The sequence below is a fragment of the Cervus elaphus genome, chromosome 25 (genome assembly GCF_910594005.1).
Source record: "Cervus elaphus chromosome 25, mCerEla1.1, whole genome shotgun sequence".
Taxonomy (NCBI): Eukaryota; Metazoa; Chordata; class Mammalia; order Artiodactyla; family Cervidae; genus Cervus; species Cervus elaphus.
The window spans coordinates 52359431-52385731 of record NC_057839.1 but is presented as its reverse complement, the minus strand read 5'-3'; the positions used below and the strand labels follow the sequence as shown (position 1 = coordinate 52385731).

The 26301-nt window shown below is 39.0% G+C and overlaps 1 protein-coding gene and 1 pseudogene across 2 annotated transcripts in view; one reads left to right on the top strand and one right to left on the bottom strand.

Moving 5' to 3' along the window:
* Window positions 1–26301, bottom strand: part of CDH12 (cadherin 12) — a 445647-nt gene that overhangs the window by 99398 nt on the left and 319948 nt on the right. The gene's annotated exons all lie outside the window — the stretch shown is intronic.
* On the top strand, window positions 109–2534 carry LOC122683841 (annotated as a pseudogene). The gene is made up of 2 exons (XR_006337840.1): window positions 109–387; window positions 474–2534. The product of XR_006337840.1 is annotated as a putative monooxygenase p33MONOX (transcript).

Here is a 26301-nt window from a genome sequence, read left to right as displayed (position 1 = left end):
AGCTGGAATCAAGATTGCCAGGAGAAATATCTACAACCTCAGATACCTAGATGACGTGACTCTTTTGGCAGAAAGCAAAGAGGAACTAAAAATCCTCTTGAGGTTCTCCCTCCCAGGTTGGCGTCTGGGACGTTCTGTGTCGCTTCAGGCACAGCGCCGCTCACACCATGGCTTGGATCCGGACTGCACAACAACCTTTCGAGAGACGTGGGTCTTTGGAGCCTCTTTAGTCCCGGAGCTCGGGCCGCAGGCAGCTCCGCGGCAGCGGACGGAAAGAACCTCTGGAATGGATGGACTCTTCCTGAGCAGTTTTGCTAATTTGCAGCAGCTGGACAATGTTCCTCACTGATACCTGTCTGTCGGCCTAATCGTCACATCCTCTCTCTGGTGGCGGGGACTCGGCTCAAAATCTGTGTAGGAAAAACACCTGGATCCCAGTCTCTCAATGGCTTCAAGACAACCAGAAGTGCCTGCTCTTGAGCCTAGTGGGCCTCTAGGCAAGATGTCCCTGCCCATCGGGATGTACCGCCGGGCATTCAGCTATGATGATGCCCTCGAGGACCCTACGCCCATGACTCCTCCTCCATCGGACATGGGCAGCATCCCCTGGAAGCCAGTGATTCCAGAGCGCAAGTATCAGCACCTCGCCAAGGTGGAGGAGGGAGGCCCTGCGTCTCCGCGCGAGCCCCGGCCCCGCCATCGGCCAGCGACAGTGAGAAGGCCCCTGTGGTGAAGGCCAAAGCTACCCACGTCATCATGAGCTCTTTGATCACAAAACAGACCCAGGAGAGCATTCAGCATTTTGAGCAACAGGCAGGGCTGCGAGATGCTGGCTACACCCCTCACAAGGGCCTCACCACTGAGGAGACCAAGTACCTTCGAGTGGCAGAAGCACTCCACAAACTAAAGCTCCAGAGTGGAGAGACAGCAAGAGAGGAGAGGCAGCCAGCCTCCACGCAGTCCACCCCGAGCAGCAGTCCCCAGGCCTCTCCTAAGCAGAAGACCAGAGGCTGGTTCACTTCTGGTCCTTCCACAGCCTTACCTGGCCCCAGTCTTAGCACCATGGATTCTGGAAGCGGGGATAAAGACAGAAGCTCGACCGATAAATGGAGCCTCTTTGGACCAAGACCGCTCCAGAAGTCTGAGTCAGGAGGCTTTGCCATCCAGGCCTACCGAGGAGCTCAGAAGCCTTCTCCAATGGAAGTGATGCGCGCACAAGCCGCCCGAAGCGGGGAGGAGCCAGCAGCGTCCAAGCCGCCCAAGATGGACATCCCAGTGACGGAAGGGACGAGACAGCTGCCACGGGCCCACAGCCTCAAGCCCCGCGACCTGAATGTTCTCACACCCACTGGCTTCTAGAGCTTTCTGTCCCGGGGACGCTGCATCGAGGGTGTCGAGCCCAGCTCCCTTTACCGTGGCTCTGACATAGGAAAAGTTTTGTCTTTGTGAAAATCAAACTGAGGCTAGGTGGAGACATAATTGGTTTTTGCGAAACATTAGTGCAAAGCTTGTCCTTGTGTGGAAAAGCCATTTTTGTATTGCTCTAGCTTTAGACTAAACTTGAGCAGTGATGTATGAGGATCCCTAGAACTTGGGCCACCGCTTACTAGGTGACTGTCTTCGATGTTCCAGAACCAAGGCTTCAGGATTCCTTCAGCACTGTCCAGGTGCGCATGGACAGAACACGGCGTAGGGACGTCCGCGGACTAGTGCAGGCGGCTTCGGCCCTCGCGGCCGTGCTGGCGCTGGGTGCTCCGGTCTGCTGTTAGGGAACCCTAGACCTGCTGGAGATGTGGGTGCAGCTAGGAGCCAGCCCGGCAGGGACCCCCCGTTTGTGCTGGCAGCAGCCTCCTCGAGTTCTGGGGGACCTCACGGGCCCCTGAGTCCCGCAGCCAGCCCTTCCTCTGGGACCTCTGGGGCCCGTGCTGCGGGAGGGGTGCTTCTCTTCTGCGTGTCACAGAACAAACACTAGTCTTAACATATCCTTTGTTGCACTTTACAGTGAGATTAATTTAACTTCCATTTGGTTGAAAACTTCCTAAGGAGAAAATTCAGTCTACTGGCTTGCTATAGATAAATGGATGTTAAACTTTAAAAAAAGAGGTGGCAACTGGGGTTTGGATATAGTCTTGAGGTTCATATGAAACTAGTGTCACTCTATTTTGATTTTCTTGTTCAGGCTAGGGCTTGAAAATTTTTTTCCTGGGAGGTAGAAGAATTAAAAAATTTCTGTATGCAATCATTTTCCCCTCAAATGAGCCTCATACCTTTGTAAACATGTACCTCACTGAGGAAAGGAACTGGGGAAGCCACTTTTTCATTTCTCTTCACCGTGTACATGTACAACCACTGTCTTGAACGCTGTCTCCCATTCCTGCTGTCTTTTGCTTTGGATGTTATTGTGTCTACTCAAGGAGCCGAGCTGACCTTCCCCCAGAGGCACCCTGGAGTCTCAAATGATCAGAATTAATTTATTTGTGTCTTCTGTTACGCTTGTATCTCTTACTTGTTTTGACAATAAAAATCCTTACTACTTTAAAAAAAAATAAAAAAATAAAAAATAAATAAAAATAAAAATCCTCTTGACAAAAGTGAAAGAGGAGAGTGAAAAAGTTGGCTGAAAACTCAACATTCAGAAAAGTAAGATCATGAAACCTGGTCCCATCACTTCATGGCAAATAGCTGGGAAAACAGGGGAAACAGTCACAGGATTTATTTTCTTGGGCTCCAAAATCACTGCAGATGGTGACTGCAACCATGAAATTAAAAGAGGCTTGCTCCTTGGAAGAAAAGTTATGAACAAGCTAGGCATCAATTAAAAAGCAGACACATCACTCTGTCAACAAAGGTCCAACTAGTCAAGGCTGTGGTTTTTGCAGTGGTCATGTATGGATGTGAGAGTAGCACTATAAAGAAAGCTGAGTGCCAGAGAATAGATGCTTTTGAGCTGTGGTGTTGGAGAAGATTCTTGAGAGTCCCTTGGACTTCATGGAGAGCCAAATAATCCTTACTAAAGGAAATCAGTCCTGAATATTCATTGGAAGAACTGATGCTGATGCTGAAGCTCCAATACTCTGGTCACCTGATGCAAAGAACTGACTCATTTGAAAAGACCCTGGTGCTGGGAAAGATTGAAGGTGGGAGAAGGGGAGGACAGAGGATGAGATGGTTGAATAGCATCACTGACTCAATGGACATGAATTTGAGTAAACTCCGGGAGTTGGTGATGGACAGGGAGGCCTGGTGTGTTGCATTCTATGTGGTCGCAAAGAGTCGGACACGACTGAGTGACTGAACTGAACTGAAAGACAATCCACATTGTCTGTAGCTTTCCTCATCTCGTGATACTTTTCATACTTTTTATGTACTAAGAGAACGTTTAGGCTCCAAAATCACTGCAGATGGTGACTGCAGCCATGAAATTAGAAAACGCTTGCTCCTGGAAGAAAAACTATGACCAACATAGTTCAGTTCAGTTCAGCTGCCCGGTCATGTCTGACTCTTTGCGATCCCATGGATTGCAGTAGGCCAGGCCTCCCTATCCATCACCAGTTCCTGGGGTTTATACAAATTCATGTCCATTGAGTTGGTGATGCCATCCAACCGTCTCATCTTCTGTCCTCCCCTTCTCCTCCCACCTTCAATCTTTCCCAGCATCAGGGTCTTTTCGAATGAGTCAGCTCTTCGCATTAGGTGGCCAAAATATTAGAGTTTCAGCTTCAGCATCACTTCTTCCAGTGGATATTCAGGACTGATTTCCTTTAGGAAGTACTGGTTGGATCTTCCTGCAGTTCAAGGGACTCTCAACAGTCTTCTCCGACACCACAGTTCAAAAGCATCAATTCTTTGGCTCTCAGCTTTCTTTGTAGTCCAACTCTCACATCCATACATGACTACTGGAAAAGCCATAGCTTTGACTAGACAGACCTTTGTTGGCAAAGTAATGTCTCTGCCTTTGAATATGCTGTCTAGGTTGGTCATAGCATTTCTTCCAAGGAGCAAGTGTCTTTTATGGCTGCAATCACCATCTGCAGTGATTTTGGAGCCCCCCAAATATAATAAAGTCTCTCACTGTTTCCATTGTTTCCCTATCTCTTTACCATGAAGTGATGGGACCAGATGCCATGATCTTAGTTTTCTGAATGTTGAACCTTAAGACAAGCTTTTCACTCTCCTCTTTGACTTTCATCAAGAGGCTCTTTAGTTCTTCTTCACTTTCTGCCATACGGGTGGTCTCATCTGCAAATCTGAGGTTATTGATATTTCTCCCAGCAATCTTGATTCCAGCTTGTGCTTCTTCCAGCCCAGCATTTCTCATAATGTACTCTGCATATAAGTTAAATAAGCAGGGTGACAATATACAGCCTTGACATACTCTTTTTCCTATATGGAACAAGTCTGTTGTTCATGTCCAGTTCTAACTGTTGCTTCCTGAACTGCATACAGATTTCTCAAGAAGCAGGTCAGGTGGTCTGGTATTCCCATCTCTTTCAGAATTTTCCAGAGTTTATTGTGATCCATACAGTCAAAGGCTTTGGCATAGTCAATAAAGCAGAAATGGATGTTTTTCTGGCACTCTCTTGCTTTTTTGTTGATCCCATGGATGTAGGCAATTTGATCTCTGGTTCTTCTGCCTTTTCTAAAACCAGCTTGAACACCTGGAATTTCACAGTTATGTATTATTGAAGCCTTGGAAAATTTTGAGTATTACTTTACTAGTGTGTGATATGAGCACAATTGTGCAGTAGTTTGAGCAGTCTCTGGCATTGCCTTTCTTAGCAATTGGAATGAAAATTGACCTTTTCCAGTCCTGTGGTCACTGCTGAGTTTTCCAGATTTGCTGACATATTGTGTGCAGCACTTTCACAGCATTATCTTTTAGGATTTGAAATAGCTCATGAGTATGAATAGGCAAAAAGATAGGACACTGAAAGGTGAGTTCCCCAGGTCAATGGGTGCCCTTTATACTACTGGAGATCAGAGGAGAAATAACTCTGAAAGAATGAAGGTATGGAGTTAAAGCAAAAACAACACCCAGTTGTGGATGGGACTGGTAATGGAAGCAAGGTCCGATGCTGTAAAGAGCAATATCGCATAGGAACCTGGAATGCTAGGTCCATGAATCAAGGCAATTTGGAAATGGTCAAACAGGAGATGGCAAGATGAATGTCGATGTTTTAGGAATCAGTGAACTAAAATGGTCTGGAATGGGTGAAGATAACTCAGATGACCATTATATCTACTACTGTGCCTACTACTTAGAAGAAATGGAGTAGCCATCATAGTCAACAAAAAAGTCCAAAATGCAGTACTTGGATGCAATCTCAAAAATGACAGAAAGATCTCTGTTCATTTCCAAGGCAAATCATTCAATACCACAGTAACTCAAGTCTATGCCCCGACCAGTAATGCTGAAGAAGCTGAAGCTGAACAGTTCTGTGAAGACATACAAGACCTTCTAGAAGTAATACCCAAAAAAGACATCCTTTTCATTATAGGGGACTGGAATGCAAAAGTAGGAAGTAAAGAAACACCTGGAGTAACAGGCAAATTTGGCCTTGGAGTACAGAATGAGGCAGGTCAAAGGGTAATAGAGTTTTGCCAAGCGGATGCACTGGTCACAGAAAACACTCTCTTCCAACAACACAAGAGAAGACTCTACATTTGGATATCACCAGATGGTCAAAACCGAAATCAGATTGATTATATTCTTTGCAGTCAAAGATGGAGAAGTTCTATACAGTCAGAAAAACAAGACTGGGAGCTGACTGTGGCTCAGATCATGAGCTCCTTATTGCCAAATTCAGACTTAAATTGAAGAAAGTAGGGAAAACCACTAGATGATTCAGGTATGACCTAAATTAAATCCCTTATGATTATACAGTGGAAGTGAGAAATAGATTTAAGGGACTAGATCTGATAGACAGAGTGCCTGATGAACTATGGATGGAGGTTCATGACATTGTACAGGAGACAGGGATCAAGACCACCCTCAAGAAAAAGAAATGCAAAAAAGTAAAATGGCTGTCTAAGGAGGCCTTACAAATTGTGAAATGAAGAGAAGTGAAAAGCAAAGGAAAAAAGGAAAGATATACCCATTTGAATGCAGAGTTCCAAACAATAGCAAGGAGCAATAAGAAAGCCTTCCTCAGCAATCAATGCAAAGAAATAGAGGAAAACAATAGAATGGGAAAGCCTAGAGATTACTTCAAGAAAATTAGAGATACCAAGGGAACATTTCATGCAAAGATGGGCTCGATACACGCCAGAAATGGTATGGACCTAATAGAAGCAGGAGATATTAAGAAGAGGTGGCAAGAATACATAGAAGAACTATACCAGAAAGATATTCATGACCCAGATAATCACGACGGTGTGATCACTCACCTAGAACCAGACACCCTGGAATGTGAAGCCAAGTGTGCCTTAGGAAGCATCACTGTGAACAAAGCTAGTGGAGCTGATGGAATTCCAGTTGAGCTATTTCAAATCCTAAAAAATGATTACCAACCTAGACTGCATATTAAAAAGCAGAGACATTACTTTGCCAACAAAAGTCCATCTAGTCAAAGCTAGGATTTTTCCAGTAGTCATGTATGAATGTGAGAGTTGGACTATAAAGAAAGCTGAGCACCAAAGAATTGATGCTTTTTAGCAGTGGTGTTGGAGAAGACTCTTGAGAGTCCCTTGCACTGCAAGGGGATCCAACCAGTACATTCTAATGGGAATCACTCCTGAATATTCATTGGAAAGACTGATGCTGAAGCTGAAACTCCAATACTCTGGTTACCTGATGTAAAATTGACTCATTTGAAAAGACCCTGATGCTGGGAAAGATTGAAGGTAGCGGGGAGAAGGGGACGACAGTGGATGAGATGGTTGGATAGCATCACCGATTCAATGGACATGAGTCTGAGCAAATCCGGGAGTGGGTGATGTACAGGGCAGCCTGATGTGTGGCAGTCAATGGGATCACAAAGTGTCAGACACAACTGAAGGGAACTGAATTGAAGAGAAGTTTATGGGAGTTTTAGTCATTTTGTCTCATATTCATAGTCACGATTAAATCCTCTGAGAACTAAATGAGCATCTCTACTTATCTATTCAGTTCATGTTACTATTTAGAATTGAAAATAAAGTAAAATCAAAGTTATCAAACGTTGTGTTAATAAAGTAATATGTTGCTGATGAGGAAGGAAATATCTATTGAGCATAAAGGGAGTGATATATACATCCAGAGTGATACAGTGGACAGAGCACTTTTCCTCTCTTGGAGACACTCAGTGTAACTGTCTGTTTGGAGATGCAAGATTGCTTCATTTACACATTCAGGTTTTTTCTTTAAGACAGTGCAAACCAGGAACAAACTCAGTCTTAAGTGTTTGCTCTAAAAGCTAAAAGCTAAGATAATGAACCATCTCTTCATCTCTCTTTTTTTGCTGATATGAAGTGTTAGAATGCTTAAAAAAAAAAAGTAAGAAATAACAGTCAGTCGACATGTGTGCTTGCAGTTAGTCACTCAGTCTTGTCAGACTCTTTGCAACCTTGTGGACTGTAGCAATGCCAAATGTTTTATGTTAAGATATTTTGGTAAATTCTAGTTATGTCAACAGATGAAGAATATGTGTTATTACAACAGCCTTTCTCAGGAAAGGAAACTACTAGAAGGAAAGTAGGCAAATATTTCTAAGCTTTAAAGAATGAGAACTACTGTTCTTCATCATCTATCATCTTTATCACCAGCAACAATATCTGCCTCATTATTAATAATTATTTGACAACTAAGTATTGATAGGTAGGCAGAGGGGTCTTATATTAAAGGCTTATCAAAGCTATGTCCTTCATAATGCTATAGGAATGAACAGTTGCAAGAGTAAATTCCCTTCCCTCTTCTGAATAGTGATTCTTTTCCCCAGAAAAATCAGTCACCTAGATCTCCATTATCATTTAATGACATATGTGCTATAGAGGTAAAGTATACACATATTAAATAATGACCAGTTCTAGATAAAAATGTTGCAATTCTAGGTATAAATACATGCATTGCTTTACTTTGAAGAAAAAAATTATTAAATCTTCTAGAAAATATATAGTAACAAATTTAATAAACTTTTACCTAACAGTCACCATATACTCAATGCAGAATTCAAGAACAAAAAAGATAGTATCTTCCCTTTTACATTTCTGTTGTTAATATTAACATAAACCTTCACTATGTATGTAGAAAAGTATATTCCAAATATATGCTAAATTCTTCACACTAACAATTTTAATCTCAAATATTAAAGGAGTTAAGAAATATTCCCATAAATTATAGAAGCACCAAATTCAATCCCATTTTGCCCACCTCAAAAGGATCAGTAAATAGCAATAATAATGACACTTGTTTCATTGATACTATCATTCAGAGTATGGAAAAATGATTATCCTCTCAATTTCAATAGAGCTTAAGTCTGGTTTAGTGAAAAGGCAGTTTCTGATGCAAGTTATTCAAGAATTCTTAGAACTACCTCTATATGACCTTACAAGACAATTAAGCAACATTGTATCAGCTTCTCTTGCTGACTGCTCCATGACTTTCACCAAACTAATGCAAAGGAAGACTTGATACTCCCTTCATTAAGGAGACACAACTAATTGTCTGGAGTACATACATCTCCAAATACTACCTTGGGCAGTGCTTGAATAGCATCTCTTTCTGACACTAACAAATACTAAATACTCAAGAGCTGGGAGGTGGTTGGGGGCCTGTTAGTGTGAAGCAAGGAAACAATATAATCAATGGCACCCACAAAAACTGGAGTCATCTTCTTGTGTGTAGCCAGCATCTTAGAGTTTATTCTCCTATCACTCAGATGTAACCACCCTAAATGTTGAAGCTCAGAGAGTTATCTCTTTTCCCTAAGTTCTATTCAGTGATCATGTTGTGGGTTCTGGAGCCTAATGTAGGCAAATCAACATTCTTTCATAACACAGCTATACTTCTTAAGCTTACTTCTCTTAGCTCATGTAAAATGTGATAGTCACACTGTATTTAATTTTCTTAAAGATAGTATTATCAAGGGGGATACATTTTAGAAATTATTTGACACAATGTCTACATTTCACAATTAATTAATTGAAGCCCTGTGATATCAAACCATTCTTGTTGATACTAAAAGTCATTTTCATACAAAATGGTAGAGAGGTAGAAGTAGAACTGAACCCTACTATCTCATGGTTTCAGCCTGAGTAGGAATGGATCTGTTGATTCATTCATTTCTTCTTTCAATCAAGAAATGCTCAGTGATCCATACCATGCACCAGGTACTACTCTCATGAAGAATAATACGTTGCATAATTATTTATTCTGTCAAACACCACTTCCAGCATGACAGGTCTATGCTTATGTGTTCAGTCCTCAGTCCTCTTTAACTCTTTGCGAGCCTATGGACTGTACCTCTCCAGGCTCCTCTGTTCATGGGAAATTTACAGGCAAGAATCCTGGAGTGGGTTGCCAATTCCTACTCCAGGGGATCTTCCTCATCCAGGGATTACACCCTCATCTCCTCTGTCTCTTGCTTTGCAGGCAGGTCATTTACCCAACTGAGACACCTGGGAAGACAGATTTATACTCAACGTGGTTTGCTTTTTTTTTTTTTTTTTGCATTTTGGATAGTAAATAAACAAATTTTCTAGAAATACATTGAAAATATAAGTGGATTATATTGAATTTATGACCTCTTGTTTAATTTCCCAGATGTATGAGGTCATTCTAAACATTGAATCAGTTCTTTGCTTTTAATCACCCTGCCACTATCTCAACTGGTTTGAATCTTCACTCTCAAGTCACAAGGCTCCAAAACATTCTAATTGCTTCCCCTTCCAATTCCTATTACACAGGAGAATCATTTTCCCATAATACAAGATTGATCAAGTTACTCTCATTCATTAAAAAGAAAAAGTTGTGATTGAAAAAAAAGAAAAAGAAAAACTTTTAATGGATTTCTATTCCCAGTGAAAGACAATTATTTAAATTCATTGGCACGCTATGAATAGCATGACATGAATGGGTTTCAATCTCCCTCCCAGATTAACTTCCAACTAGGGACCCTTGCAGTGATTATACATACTTATTTACTATTTATTCGAGACATTTTCCCCTGTGTTCTTGCTCAAGTGACCTTGCTGCCTGGAGGATATTGGTTTCCACCATCTGGAGCTATCCCACACACTTCTGATGTCCCAATTCTACTTCACTTCTGAGAGTCTGTGCTTTTCTGCTCCCAAGCAAAGATAATTTGTCCACACCTCTGTACTCCCAGTAGCCTTAGTATATTTTGATTTTTAAAACGACACACAATGTATTCTTTTCATGGACCACATAGTCTTTTACATCAGCAGCCCCTCCATATTCATTTTTGTACATTTAATGTCAGTCATTAATTACACCCTAAATAAATGCTATTGGTGAATAAACATATTCACATGTACACAAAAAAGACAAAAATACAACACATAACACTCTAAATGGCCAACCTGGCAGCTAGTTACGACCTTTAGAGTCTCTTTTAATGCTAAATTGGGAGTTTAACTTGTCTTGAATTTCTAACACACATCACTGTTCTCATTTAAGAAAGCAGAACCCAAAATGAGTGACATTGCATTGAAAAAGATCACATGAGTAAGGTTTAACCACAAGCTGGTACACAGACCTGAGGAAAGTCAATATACGTTTATTCACTGAATAACATTAACCCTCTCACCGATGCATAAACGGGAAAGGAAATAACCATGCAATGCAGTGTATCATTTTATCTTTGTGTTTGCCCTTTGTATACACTACATTATAATCAAGAAATAATACAGTTAGAGTTTAAAAGGTACAGAATGATAAATACAATACACTTTCTTTTTAAATAGGACTGGAAAATAAATGTACATTTTATCATATAAATAAGACATTAAACAGCAGAGAGAATTTCAGAACCGAGTCAGATAGAGGGAGCAAATGAGGCCATGTGCACACATGGGACATTTTTTTAAGGAACTAGGATGCTATGACATTGAAACTTGAGTTCTGCTAAAGCAGACTTTAATTATACAGTAAAATTAAACATGAATGCATAGCAGTTGAGCCTAGTCTTTAAAGGAACTGGGTCTTTATCAATTTTACATTATATTTCTCTGAGCTGCTTATGAACACTTGGCTCTTAGATTCCTTGGGTGGATTCTCTTCCTATGCTGCTGTACTGACCTTCTGTTCAGTCGTGTCTGACTCTGTGACCCCACGGACTACAGCCTCTGTCCATAAGCTTCTCTTCCTATATTTGCCCCTTAAAGTTGTATATGGCTCCTCTGCCCCTTTTATCTTCAACCAGGGCTGCATATGAGACATTTGCAAGGGTTATTAAGAACACCACTTCCTGGGCCCTCATCAGAAAGTCTGATTTAATTGCTCCTGGGTGGGCCAGGTATCAGACATGATTAAAAATCTCTGTAGATGAGTTTGATGAGTAACCATCACTGAGAAGTACCATTACACACATATTCCTGAGGAGATTTATTTAATTAGGAGAGAAGGCACGGCTTGCCATTGAACTTAGCACTTTTGCCTCTGGAATCTTAATGCCTAAGTTTGAATCCTAGATGTACCACTAGCAAACTGTGTGACCTCAAGCAAATCACTTAACCTCTGTTTTAGTTTCTGCATATGCAAAAAAGTGAAAAAAGAGTACTCATTTTTAATATAGAAGTATTAAATGAGCTAATATTTGCAGGGAAAAGAGTTTTTCATATAGTATGTGCAATTTAAAATAAAATAAACACATACATAAATAAAATAAATACACACTTTTTGTTCTCCTGCATCACATGGAGGGTCACAACACCCAGATGTATAACTGATATGATTCCTGTCTCCAAATCCATACTTTAATATTTGAATATTATTTGAATATTGAATACTAATCTAGATTTTATGTCCCATATATTAGAAAAATGTGACTTAGAGATGTGTGTTTAAGATGTATTAAAATGCAAAAAGTAGAGTATGACAGTATTGGGCCACTTTATTAGAGACACATGAATGAAGAATTTGCATACTTATTAAACCTGCTTGAAGTAATCAGAATTTTTAAGGATCAGAAAAGATATATGCCATAAAAAGCCTCCAGAGTAGAAGTTATGCTCCCTTGAACTGTACTTCAAGGATCAGAGCAGGTGATTTGGTTTTTTCCTGCCTCCAATTCCAACATTGCTCAGCCTGGCCTCAGAGTATCCCCTGGCACATGTAATGCTGTGACTTCAGCTTGTGATTTGTTATTCAGTCCCATGGTCCAAAAGCACTCTAAGGTTATAAAACTCTCCTTCCAGATATGTCCTAAATATTTTAGACTATACATATTTACACCTTGTGATCCAAATGTTCTTTGATGGATAAGTGAATCCATTTTTATGAGCACTTTATCTCTCTGTTGCTTGCCAAGAATTCTATATGACGAACACTAACACAAATTCTAATGTGTTCTCCCAGGAACACATACTGAATGAACTCTGACTTCTAGTGATGTCCAATGCTATCTCCTTTGTACTTAGTGTAATTTAGAAATTATTTTCACAGAAGTCGTTGTTAGGAAATTTCTTAGAAATAATGATAAAAATATTTCCAAATTAGCACACTGGTCAAAGAATCTACCTGCGGGAGACAAAAGAGATTCGGGTTTGATCCCTGGGTCTGGAATATCCCCTCAAGGAGGAAATGGCAATCCACTTCAGTATCCTTGCCTGGAAAATCCCATGGACAAAGGAGCCTGGTGGGCTACAGTCCATGGGATGGCAAAGAGTCGGACATGACTCAGCAACTGAGCAACAATGAAAAAATATGAGTCTGTAATTCATTCACTCAGTGGCTCCTGGCTATAATTTAGTAAGATCTATATTTTGGCTGCATAGCCAAATACATAAAGAAATCACTTCTGATCCAAATGTACTTAGCCAAGGTATTAAGGGCCAGTTAATTAGAGTTTATTTAAAAGACATCCAACACACCTGAAATTATTTGTTTTTATTTGATTGGATGATTCTGCCATGGTAAGAGCTTCCCGGTGGAGCTAGTGGTAAAGAACCTGCCTGCCAACGAAGGAGAAGTAAGAGACAAGGGTTTAGTCCCTGGGTCAGAGAGATCCACTGGAGGAAAAAAGGGTAACCCACTCCAGTATTCTTGCCTGGAGAATCCGATGGACAGAATAGCCTGGGGGCTACTGTCCATAGCGTCTCAGAGTCAGACACGACAGAAGTGACTTAACATGCACACATGCATGTCATGTTAAGTGTAAGAGAGACCTATGTATCTAGCCACCTAATATCTATATCTATCTTCCCATCCATTTATCACTTTATCTAGTTTTAGAAATAAAGAAAAATACAAGCTGTTTATTTGTGTATATACGTGTGTATGTGTGCGTGTATACACCAGAAGCCAAAAGTAATGTATCCTAGAACTAGTTCTGTAATTAAATAGATAAATGATCTTTTGCAAATCTTTTCAACTCTGTAAGGATAATAGTGTAATTTTAGTGGATAATGCAGTTATCCTCTCCAAAAAACTTAATCCCCCTAACTGTAGGAACTGTGCATATAATACTCATGTATCACTATCTCCTCCACTCTTCAATGTTTGTTAGAAGGAACTTGACTCCCATGCAGTCATTTGATTCCATTCTAAACTTTCTGGCTAATAATGATTGGTTAAGGAATGTAAATATAATTTATTTCAAGCCAATAAAACCAGAGGAAATATTTGATGGGACCTTCCAGGGAATGCTCTCTTTTTCTTTTTCCCTGGACTCTGGTGTGCAACATCTTGGGGTAAACACGACTTGAGACAGTCACATACAAGAGGTCATAGACACTTGAGAATCCCAGGGAAGGTAATGAGGGGTCTTGATTCCCCCTGCCTGAAGCTCAACCTCTAAGCATTTTGATGATTTGAGACCACAGAGCGCTTTTTGTATGAGATTTTATAATTGAAGATAGATGGGGGGTTTTCTATTACTTTCAAATTAACAAAATTTTGGCAAGTCACTTAAACACTCTATACCTCTGTTATTTCAAATAGCAAGTGGGAATATAAATAGTAGAGGTCTCATGTAACTCACTTATGCGTTAATGCAGCGGTTCCCAGCCTTTTGGGCACCAGGAACTACTTCTGTGGAAGACAGTTTTTACACGGACAGTGGTGGGTGGGAAGGTAGTGGTGTAGGGATGATCATCATAAAGCACAACCTAGTTCCCTGGAATGTGGTTCCCAGTGATTCCCAGTCGGGTTCACGCTCCTATGAAAATCTCCTGCCTCCAGTGATCTGACAGGAGGTGGAGCTCAGGCAGCAATATGAGTGATGGAGAGCAGCTGTAAATACACATGAAGCTTCGCTCACTCACCTGACAATCATCTCCTGCTGTGCAGCCCGCATTCCTGACAGGCACCAGTCTGTCTGAGGCCCAGGAGTTTGGGACCCCTGCATCAGCACGTGTAAATTGCATTGCGTAATGGCACATAGGGTGCCCACATCAAAATGATTGTTACAAATTTTCAACTTCATAATGATGGGCTAAGATTTCCTTGTTTCCTTCCCATTTCAGTAATTTGTTTGACAAATGGAAACGTAATGCAGACTTACCTCTTTTTAAAATAGCTTTTCCATTGCTACAGAGTGGTCTTTTGGTTCCAAGATTTTGACCATACCTTGACTCTGTCCAAATCCTTTGCTGTTATGTTATGCATTACTACACAGTCTGAACACTTTCAAGACCATTCACAGTCTGATATTCATCTCTTTTTTACCATTCTAAACCTTAACTCCTCAGTTTTCCAAATCTTCCCTCCAGGAAATGTTTTATCCACTGTTCAACAAAAATGAAAGCTCTGCCAATTTGATTTTGGGTAACAACTCTGAGCCTCTCATCCAATAATTGGAAATAGATATCTGAATTTCATAAAGAGTTTGCAAAGTATACATTAAGCAATATATGGATATCACCTCCTCTGGTTTCTTCCACTATTGCCCATTTCTGAGGGTAATACAGACCAACTCATTCATTGTTACACTTGCACAGGATGATTCCATTGTTTCCTTCCTTTAGTTGAAATCCTGCTTTCTTCTGAGCTTAGTATTGCTTATTAGCACATTTTAGGCCCACATTTTAGGAAGCTGCCTTCCTCCAGCTTTCCAGTACTGTTTCTGAGTAATTAATCTTTTCTACTACCAGTAAAAGGGGCTCCTCATGTTTATCTGACTTCTTTAGGGATATTTACCTGATTGATGCACATCTCTTTCTTCAGGTTGCCTCCAACTACGGTTGGTTTCCTCAGTGTCGTTTATTCTTGGCTCTCTCCTTTATTTCTTGATCACACTTTCTTAGTTTTCTCTATACATCCTTTGCCTTTCCCTGCCCTTAAAATATTCATGTATCCCAGGCTTCTCTCTCTCCCTATATGCCTAAATCTACAATCTTACTCATATTTTCCCCTAGGTTTTAGTGACTGGACTATCATTTATATACTCCAGTTGCTTAAATTACAAAATTTCCAGTTGGCTTAGCCAAGATACACTGAATTTTTTAGTTGCAGTCTAAACATTTTAAAAAATCTTTTTTTTTTGTTTACTTCCAGTCCAGTATATTTTATTTGACTAAAATTTGCTAAAATGTGTTTGTCCTTTTCATTCTGCCACTAATTTTCTTCAAAATGTTTGCTTTTTGGATTCCCTGGTGGTCCAATGGTTAAGAACCTCCCTGCCAGTGCAGGAGACATAGGTTCAATCCCTGGTCCAGCAGGAGTCCACATGCTAAGGGGCAACTAAGCCCATGTGCCATAACTACTGAAGCCCACACACCTAGAGTCCAGGCTCCACAAGAAAATAAGTCGCTGTAATGAGAAGGCCAACTAGACTGGCCCCTGCTTGCCACAATTAGAGAAAGCCCATACATAGCAATGGAGACCCAACCCAGCCACAATAAATAAAATTTTTTTTTTCTTTCTTTTTTTTTTTCTTTTTATAATTTTTTTATTAGTTGGAGGCTAATTACTTCACAACATTTCAGTGGGTTTTGTCATACATTGATATGAATCAGCCATAGATTTACACTTAAATAAAATTTAAAAAGAAATCACTGCTTCTTACCTGGATTATGGCCTTATAATATTTAACAATCATTCAGTTACTTGCTATAACCACCTATGATTCACCCTGTGTACTTAAAACCATATTCGAAAAATAAAATTTTATTTTGTCCTCAGCATCATCTCTAATGCCCTTTGTGACTTTGCCTCTACCTACATTTCCAGGTTTATCTCTTGTGACTCTTTCTGTCTACTTCATGTTGCCTCAGTACAATATTACTTCTCTAAGACATGGTGCTATTTCATATCCTGCTGTTTATAGATTGGGTTTTGATTATCAGAAAAGTCTCATTTCACCCAGGTGAACTTTAGCCTTGATTGAAAATTGGACTCAATGACTCCTCTTCCAGAAACTCATTCCCATATGTTCACAGAGCATTAGGTCATGTCTCTCATGCTACCACTAGGCAGCAAGCATGCCCTATCTTAAAGACTGCTTACAGTTCTCTTTTCAATTCAGTACTTACTGTGGAGCTTGGTACCTACTAGGTACATAATAAATTTATCTTGAATAAGTTAATAAAAAATAAGTGAGTTTCTCTTAGAATTAATCTTGATCGGCCCATTATAGCAGTTTCCAGTGAAACCTTTGTTCTCTCTCTTGACTCAGGTCCAAAATCCAAAGTCCCCTCATCTCAGCTTTTGTGGCAGTGATGCTGTTTTGTTATCTGTTACAGATATCAAATGAGCAGCTTCAAATCAAAAGTGACATGAGAACTCTTAATGAAAGTGCTGAAAGAATACAAGAAATCAATTAGTAGCATGTTAATGATCTTGATGTATCAGGCCCTGCTAACTCTATTAAAGAGTATATGACTCTACTCCCAGTTTCAAAGAAGAGGATGAACTTTTGTAAAAGTAAGGACTCTACTGAGGTCAATATCTATGGAAATTTCATTATAAGAAAGTCCAGAACTAGTTCTCTCAGTTTACATAACTTGGAATTCAGTGACCTTAATTATTGATTATTTCACAACTCAAAGACAAGATGATGCCATTTTTAAAAGTGCTCACAGACAGATTTGTCCACTGGCGGAAAGCATGTTCAGCTATGAAGTAGCATTGATTTTTGGCATTATTGCTTAAATAATCTTAACTAATAGATAAAGCTGTGTTATTTTTGTATAAGTGCTATGATTTCATATTAAGGTTATGTTCCTTTTATGTTGCTGTGGTTAAATGCTGCAGTGATTTAGGCTGAGGTTTAGTTGCTAAAGAAATAAAAGACTTCCATGTGTCAGCTGGTGCTCTGTGATGACCTAGAGGAGTGGGATGGAGGGGAGGGTGGAGAGAGAGTGGTTCAAGAGGGAAGGGACACATGTATACTCATGGCTGATTCACAACATTGTAAATCAAGTGTCCTCCAATCAAACATATTTTTTAAAAATATGCTGTAGAAAAGAAATAAAAGACTTAAACACAGGACAGTTGACCCTTGAACAACACAACTTGGAACTGTGTGTGTGTGTGTGTGTGTGTGTGTGTGTGTGTGTGTGTGTGTGTGTGTGTGTGTGTGTGTGTGTGTGTGTGTGTGTGTGTGTGTGTGTGTGTGTGTGTACGCGCGCACACGTGCGTGTGCACACGTGGGCGTGCTTAGTCACTCAATCATATCCGACTCTACGACCCCATGGACTGTAGTCTGCCAGGCTCCTCTGTCCATGGGATTCTCCTGGCAAGAATAATGCAGTGGGCTTGCCATGACCTCCACCAAGGGATCTTCCTGACCCAGGAAATGAACCAGGATCTCCTTGTGACTCAGCTGGTAAAGAATCCGCCTGCAATGTGGGAGACCTGGATTTGATCCCTAGGTTGGGAAGATCCCCTGGAGAAGGGAAAGGCTACCCACTCCAGTATTCTGGCCTGGAGAATTCTATGAACTGTACAGCCCATGGGGTCGCAAAGAGTTGGACACGACTGAGTGACTTTCACTTTCACTCCTTCATTGAAGGGGATTCTTTACCAGCTGAGCTACCCAGGAGCTGTATGAGTCTATTTGTACACATTTTTTTCCCAGTAGTAAATATTATTATATTTTACCACAGGATCCAAGGTTGGTATCCATGGGACTTGGAATGTGGATAAGGAGAAAACCATTAATATGAAGAACCAACTATAAATTAAAGCCAAGTTTTCAATTTCATAGAGGTTAGCAACCCCTAGCCCCTGTGTTGTTCAATGGCAAGCTGCAGATCTGCTATATCCACTGTAATCCAAATCATCAAGATAGAAATGTACTACAGCTAAACAAAATTCAACCTTTACTATATTTCATAGTACTTCTATTCCAAATTCTCTTAATTGATGAACAAATAACAATGGACACTACAAATCACCTGATCTCAGTTTATTAATCTATGTAATGGAAGGTTTGGAATAGATGTCTATAGATTCCAGGATACAAACACATGTTGTAATTCTAGACAAAAAAAAAAAAAGCTGCTTAAATTGATAGTCAATGAGATTAAACTGTGATGGGTCTATCAACTTTATTTTATTTCACCTAAGTTTCTACCAAATGGTCACTTCATGTAAGTTTCTCTCCTGATAATGGAAACTAAGATTTTAATTTGAAAAAGTTATATTTGTCTTTCTTATGGTAATGCGTTTTCATTTAGAAAAAAATCTTCAGAAGTTGGACATGAGTTTTAAAACTCACCAAAATAGAAAAATAACATATGCATTATCACTACTTTATAGAATAATGGTCTGCTTGTTAACCACTTTGAACTTTTCAGAGTAATACATAGGAAGATAAAAAAAAACTTTATCACTAAATCATAATTTTAATGCATACTATATGGAACATTGAACTTAAGTTATTAGCTTCACAATGTGTTCTGATAACTTAGAGGCATTCCTGTTACTTAAATTGATACAATTTGATGCTACTTTATAATACATGCTTGATGACAAAACTATAACTTTGCCATTATTTCCAAAAAAAAGCTGTATCTCTTAATTCACTTATAATTCTATTATTTTTCATGAGATTTCTCCTATTATGTTAAATTATTCCTTTGTAATATTTTGGTGACTATATTACTATATGGAGTTGTTCATATATAGTATTTTTAAAAAAAGCTTTCAAGTTGTAAGCCAGCCATAAAATATAGTGCAGATTAAAAGATAAAAAGGGATTAAAAGTCTAAGAGAAAGTGAGTTATAGCTATATGGGGTTACTCATGAATTTATTTTATGATCTAGCTGAAGAGACAGAAAAGAGACCAAATGAAAAGTGGGCAGACAGCATGAGATGGTGCTCCAGAAGCACAAGAATATTCAGAATATTATAGTCACGAATTCAACTCATATTTGATTTAAAAGGTAGATTGAAAACTTGGTGAAGGGCAATTTTGCTTGGTACAATTACAAATTATGGGTTCCTGGTATTATAAAAGAAGCTGTGAGAAGATAAATTTCAGGAAAGGGTTTCATGTCCTTGCTTGGAAATATTTAGCAGCTGGCCAAAAAGTCCACTGGCAAACCACAGTTCTTAATGCATGAAGAGGTGAGATTCAGATCCAAGCTCTCCTCTTCCTCCTTTAGAGCACTAAGCCTAGTGCCAAACTCAGTAGAAGTTTACATGCCTTTGAAGGTTTGGAGTTATGTCCATTCTCTAAATCTACCCAATTGAGAAGTCATGAGTCAAAGAAATGTATATGTCTTACTGCTGTGGTCTCTCCCTTATTGTCTTGTCTATAGGTATTGACAGTTACCCCCACCCTGCCCCCAGAGTCAGGCCCAGGAGCATGGCTTTTTTGTAATCTGTGACTTTAGGGTTTATCTATTTATTAGGCTCATTCTCCAGTTGGGTTTCTCTACAAATACTGATTTTTATTTTATTTTTTCTCTTTTTGTCCTGTTTTTTCTTGATCCCCAGGAATCCACTTCCTGTAAAATCCAAATAATAGAATGCAGGGTCCTAGTAGACCCCATTTTTAGAATTTTCCATCTAAGACAGAAAGCTTCAACATCTCACAACCTCTATTTCTTAGCTCTGAACGGTGAGATGTTGCACTGAGGTGATGCCTTGAGTCTTACATAATGTCCAAAGAACAGAAACCCAAGAATCCCAACCCACTAATAGAGTGATTAAAGCTAAACACCTGGGTGTCTCTCAAATATGCTCTAGGGAAAAAAAATTTCACCAGTTTTCATTTATTGAGCAGTTAGATGACCGTTATTGTGGCAGTTAATACTACACTAGGTACTGAGAATATAAGAAATTTTAAAAAGCAAAAACAAAAGAAAACCTTGCTCTTAAAAAATAGTTTTCAAAGCACTTAAGCTTACTTTATATTTTTTCTTTTGTGGAACTCAGAAAATTATACTCATCTGCAGCTCCCTCTTCTTTCTGAAAAAAACGTTCAAGTACAACAAATATATATTGGACAGTCACAGTGTATCAAATACTGACTAAAAGATTTTCTGTGTATTATTTCACTTAAGGCTTGAAACCATCCTACCTCCTATAATTAACTCCATTTTTACAAATGATAAAGTACTGCTTGGGCTTCCCTGATGGCTTAGATAGTAAAGAATCTGCCTGTAATGTGAGAGATATGGATTCAATCCCTGGGTCAGGAAGATACCCTGGTGAAGGGCATGGCAACCCACTCCTATATGCTTGCCTGGAAAATGCCATGGTCAGAGGAATCTGGCAGGTACAGTCCATGGGGTTGCAAAGAGTTGAACATGACTGAGGGACTAAGCACAAAGTACTGCTTGCTCCTTGGAAAAAAAGCTATGACAAACCTAGCCAGCATATTAAAAAGCTGAGACATTTCTTTTCCAACAAAGGTCCTCATAGTCAAAGTTATGGTTTCTCCAATAGTCATATATACAGATGTGAGAGTTGGACCATAAAGAAGGCTGAGCACTGAAGAATTGAAGCTTTCAAACTGTGGTGTTGGAGAAGACTCTTAAGATCCCCTTGGGCAGCGTGGAGATCAAACCATTAATCCTAAAGGAAATCAACCCTGAATATTTATTGGAAGGACTGATGCTGAAGCTGAAGCTCCAGTACTTTGGCCACCTGATGCGAAGAACCAACTCATTGGAAAATATTCTGATGTTGAGAGAGATTGAGGGCAGTAGGAGAAGGAGGGTGACAGATGATGAAATATTTGGATGCCATCATTGACTCAATGAACATGAGTTTGAGCAAACTCTGGAAGATAGTGAATGGCAGGGAAGCCTGATGTGCTGCAGTCCATGGGCTTACAAAAATTCAGACATGTTGAGTGACTGAACAACTTAAAAGTACTCTTGGTATTCTGTGGAGCTGGGCAAACTCTGGCTGTTGATAACAAAGACTTTGCCCTTAGCCACTCCCCTGCATCACTTCCAAGACACAGGAATTTTGTAAAGTGACTGAGCTTTTCCATTTTTCTTGGCTTTACTTGATACAACTTTCTTTTCTTTTCTTTTCTTTTTTAATCTGGAATTGAGATTACTTGTTTTAATGTTTGTACTTTCCTAAGATATTTTAATACCTTCAGCTTTGTTATTCTTTCTTAAGATTGCTTTGGCTATTCTGATTTTTTTTTTTTCCAGTTCAAAATGAATTTTAGAATTGTTTTTGTCTATTTCTGTAAAAACTACTATTGGGATTTTGATAAAAGTTACATTAAATCTGTAGATCACTTTGGGTAGTATGGCCATTTTAACAATATTAAATCTTCCATTCCCTGAATGTGAATGTCTTTCCATTTATTGGTGTCTATTTCTTTCATCAGTGTTTTATAGTTTTCAAGATACAAGTCTTTTAGCTACATTGTTATTACCAAGTATTTTACTCTTTTTGATAGTATTGTAAATGCAATTATTTTCTTAATTTCTTTTTTTATAGTTTGCTGTTAGTGATAGAAATGAAACTAATTTTTGTATGTTGATTTTGTTTCCTGCTGTTTTACTGAATTCATTCACTAATTTTAATAATTTGGAGGGACATCTTTAGGGTTCTCTACAAATAAAATTATGCCATCTGCAAACAGAAATCATTTTACTTTTTCCTTTCAGCTTTGAATGTCTTTTTTTTCCCTTTGTTTCCCCTTTTTTCTTTTCCTATTTGTTCAGGCTAGAATTTCTAATATGATGTTGAATAGAAATTTTCAAAAGTGGATATCCTTGCCTTCATCCCAATCTTAAAAAAAAATAAAAAAGCGTTCAGTTTTTCACCATTCAGTATGATGTTAGCTATAAGCTTCATTCTTTCATTTCAAAATAACAGTATAGGTCACTGGAACATAAAAGAGAGCCCAGAAATAAATCTATGCATATAAAGTCAACTGGTCTATGATAAGGGATACAAGAATACACAATGGGAAAAGGACAATCTCTTCAACAAATGATACTGGGGAAACTGGATATCCACAGGAAAATGAAATAAAATTGGACTGGACTTATTACATACACAATAATTAATTCAAAATGGATTAAAGGCTTAAGTGTTAACACTTGAAACTGTAATAAAAATATAGGAAAAATCTTCATGACATAAGTGTAAGCAAAGATATTTTGAATATGATCCACAAAACACAAATAATGAAAGGAAAAATAGACAAATGAGACTATATAGAGCAAGAAATCTTCTGCACAGCAAAGTAAACAATCGACAGAGTGAAAAGACAACCATAGAATAGAAAAAAAAAAAGAAGTTGCAAACTATATATTGGATAAAAGGTTATTATCCAACATACTTAAAAAAAAATTTGATCTTAAAAATGGGCAAAGAATTTGAATAGACATTTTTCCAAAGAGTACATACAAATGTCCAACAGTTATACAAAAAGATACTCAGATAAAATCAACTTGGACATGCAAATCAGAGCCAAAATGAGATGTCACTTCATACTTATTAGAATGGTGATTACTTTTTTTTTTAAGTGCAGGTAGTTGATGATGTGGAGAAATTGTAAGCTTTATCCCTTGTTCATGTTTGTGGGAAGGCAATATGATGGAAATGTAAAATGGTGCTATAGAAATAGCATGGAAACTTCTCAAAACAATAAAAACAGAACTACTACATTATAGACCAAGGCCACTTGGGGGTATACATCCAAAAGAACTGAAATTGAGTTCTCAAAGGGATATCCACACTTCCATGTTCATTGCAGCATTATTCACAATAGGAAAGATATAGAAACAACTTAAATGTCCATTGACAGATGACTGGATGAAGGAAACATGAAATATACACACAATGAAATATTACTAAGGCTTTAAAAAAGGAAGAAAATCTTTACATATTCAACACCACTGATGAATCTGGAGAACATTATGCTAAATGAAATAAGACAGTCACAGGGCAAATACTGCATGATTCCACTTATGTGAGGTACAAAAATAGTCAAACTGAAAAATAAAGTAGTATATTGGTTTCCAGTAGTCATGTATGGATTTGAGTTGGACTATAAAGAAAGCTGAGCATAAGAATTGATGCTTTTGAACTGTGGTGTTGGAGAAGACTCTTGAAAGTCCCTTGGACTGCAAGGAGATCCAACCAGTCCATCCTAAAGGAGATCAGTCCTGGGTGTTCATTGGAAAGACTGATGTTGAAGCTGAAGCTCCGATACTTTGGCCACCTGATGCAAAGAACTGACACATTCGAAAAGACCCTGATGCTGGGAAAGATTGAGGGCAGGAGGAGAAGGGGACAACAGAGGATGAGATGGGTGGATGGCATCACCAACTCAATGGACATGAGTTTGGGTAAACTCTGGGAGTTGGTGATGGACAGGGAGGCCTGGCGTGCTGCAGTTCGTGGGGTCGCAAAGAGTTAGACATGACTGAGTGACTGAACTGAACTGAACTGATATTGGTTGCCAGGGGCTGGGGAAAGGGAGAATGGGGTGTTGCTGTCCAACGATTACAAAGTTTCAGTTTTACCAGATGAACAACTTCTAGAGAACTGCTGTACCACATTCTGTCTATAGTTACTATATTGTCCACTTAAAATTTTAGAAAGACATATCTCATGTATGTTGTGTTCTCATTAAAATAAAAGAAAAAAATTATATTATACTTTTTAAAATTCAAGTAGTCAATAGTCTATTTTGTTGTGTCGCCAGCATTGGTGGCTCAGATGGTAAAGAATCTGCCTGCAATGCAGGAAGCCCTGATCAATCCCTAGGTTGGAAAGATCCCCTGGAGAAGGGAATGGCTACCCACTCCAGTAGTCTTGCCTGGAGAATTCTATGAACAGACAAGTCTGGTGGGCTATGTTCTACAGAGTCCCAAAGAAATGGACTATACTGAGTAACTAACACTTTTTCAAGAATACATAGGAGATATGTCCATTGAGGCTTAGATTTATTTATTTTAATCTTATTATTTAAAAGTCTAGCACCATTGAATCCCATGTGTTCACATTCAGGAAAACTGGAAATTAATCTTATATATAAACCTCAATTAATGAGGCATTTTGATACTTCACAATTTATTGATTTGAAAACTGAAGATGAATAGTGTCTTATTGAAACTGAAAATAGATTATAAAAAAATAGATTACAAAGCAACATTTGTAAGATTATAGCAAACAATATCACCAATATTTAATTAAGAAGCAATGTCTGGATTTCAGCATTACATTTTTAGTACCAGACAGTTATTTTCAGTGGATTTTTTTTGTTGTTGTTCATGTCATTATAAATTAGTAACTGATACATCATGCTGATTCTTCCATTACTGGAAATCACACAGTATTTATTCTTAAGTCAAGATGTTTGTATTATCCATGCAATTTGCTCTGAAAAGAAGTGAAAGTCTCTCAGTTGTGTTGGACTGTTTGCGACCCCATGGACTGTACAGTCTGTGGAATTCTCCAGGCCAGTATACTGGAGTGGGTAGCCATTCCCTTCTTTCCAACTCAGGGATGGAACCCAGGTCTCCCGCATTGCTGACAGATTCTTTACCAGCTGAGCCACAAGGGATGTGAGAGAATACCGGAGTGGGTAGCCTAACCCTTCTCCAGTGGACCTTTCCCACCCAGGAATCAAACTGGGGTCTCCTTCATTGCAGGCGATTCTTTACCAACTGAGCTATCAGGGGAAGCCCTACATTTACAGAGACATATACAAAGATCATGTGGAGCAATTTCGAAAATAATAAAAAAGATGCATTATGATTATTATTATTTTATCAATGTTTTCAATTAAATTTTTTATCAAGAAGTCATAAGTCATTTGAACCAGAAATAGACAGCCTGCATTGTTTTCACATTTTGGCAGGTCTTCCCATTATACTTCAACTACTATACTGAATTGTTAACTTTCTATAGAGCTATATATTTGACAGAATTCTGTTTTCATTAAAATATAGTGAAGTTGCTCAGTCATGTCCGACTCTTTGTTACCCTATGGACTGTAGCCTACCAGGCTCCTCCATCCATGGAATTTTTCAGGCGAGAGTACTAGAGTGGGTTGCCATTTCCTTCTCCAGGGGATATTCCTGACCCAAGGATCGAACCCAGTTCTCCTGCATTGCAGGCAGATGCTTTACCATCTGAGCCACCAGGAAAGCCCTTACTTAAATATAGTTTCACCTAATATTTGCAACTACCCTATAAGGTAACAGCACTTCTCTTATATTAGTGCATTTAATCCTCACAACAATATTGTGAGAAAGAAATTATCATCTGCTTTTTACAGGTGATGAAACTAAGGCAACAAGAGTTTATGTCATTCGCCCATAGGTGAACACCTTTAGAGCTAGCTCATGATTCAGTCTGTCTGATTCCTCAGCCACTATTTGAATACCATTTTAGGTCTCATCAAAACAGTTATATGCAGATGAATTGGGATGGTTAGCTAGAAACATGATGTTTAGTTTCAGAATGGTTCACTCGTATAACAAAAGATTCATGCAAGCTCCCCAATATATGTTCAAACACAATTGTGGGTAGCAAATTTGAACCCATGGCCTAGATATAATTTTATGTTTCATCATTCTGAATTGCAGTTGCATCTCAATATGTCTTTTGCATTGATTTATAAGGCTGTCCCTGGTCTCTCAGGGGTAAAGAGTCCACCTGTCAAGCAGGAGACATGGGTTCAATCTCTGAATCTGGAAGGTTCCCTGAAGGAGGAAATGGCAACCCACCCTAATATTCTTGCCTAGGAAATCCCATGGACAAAGGA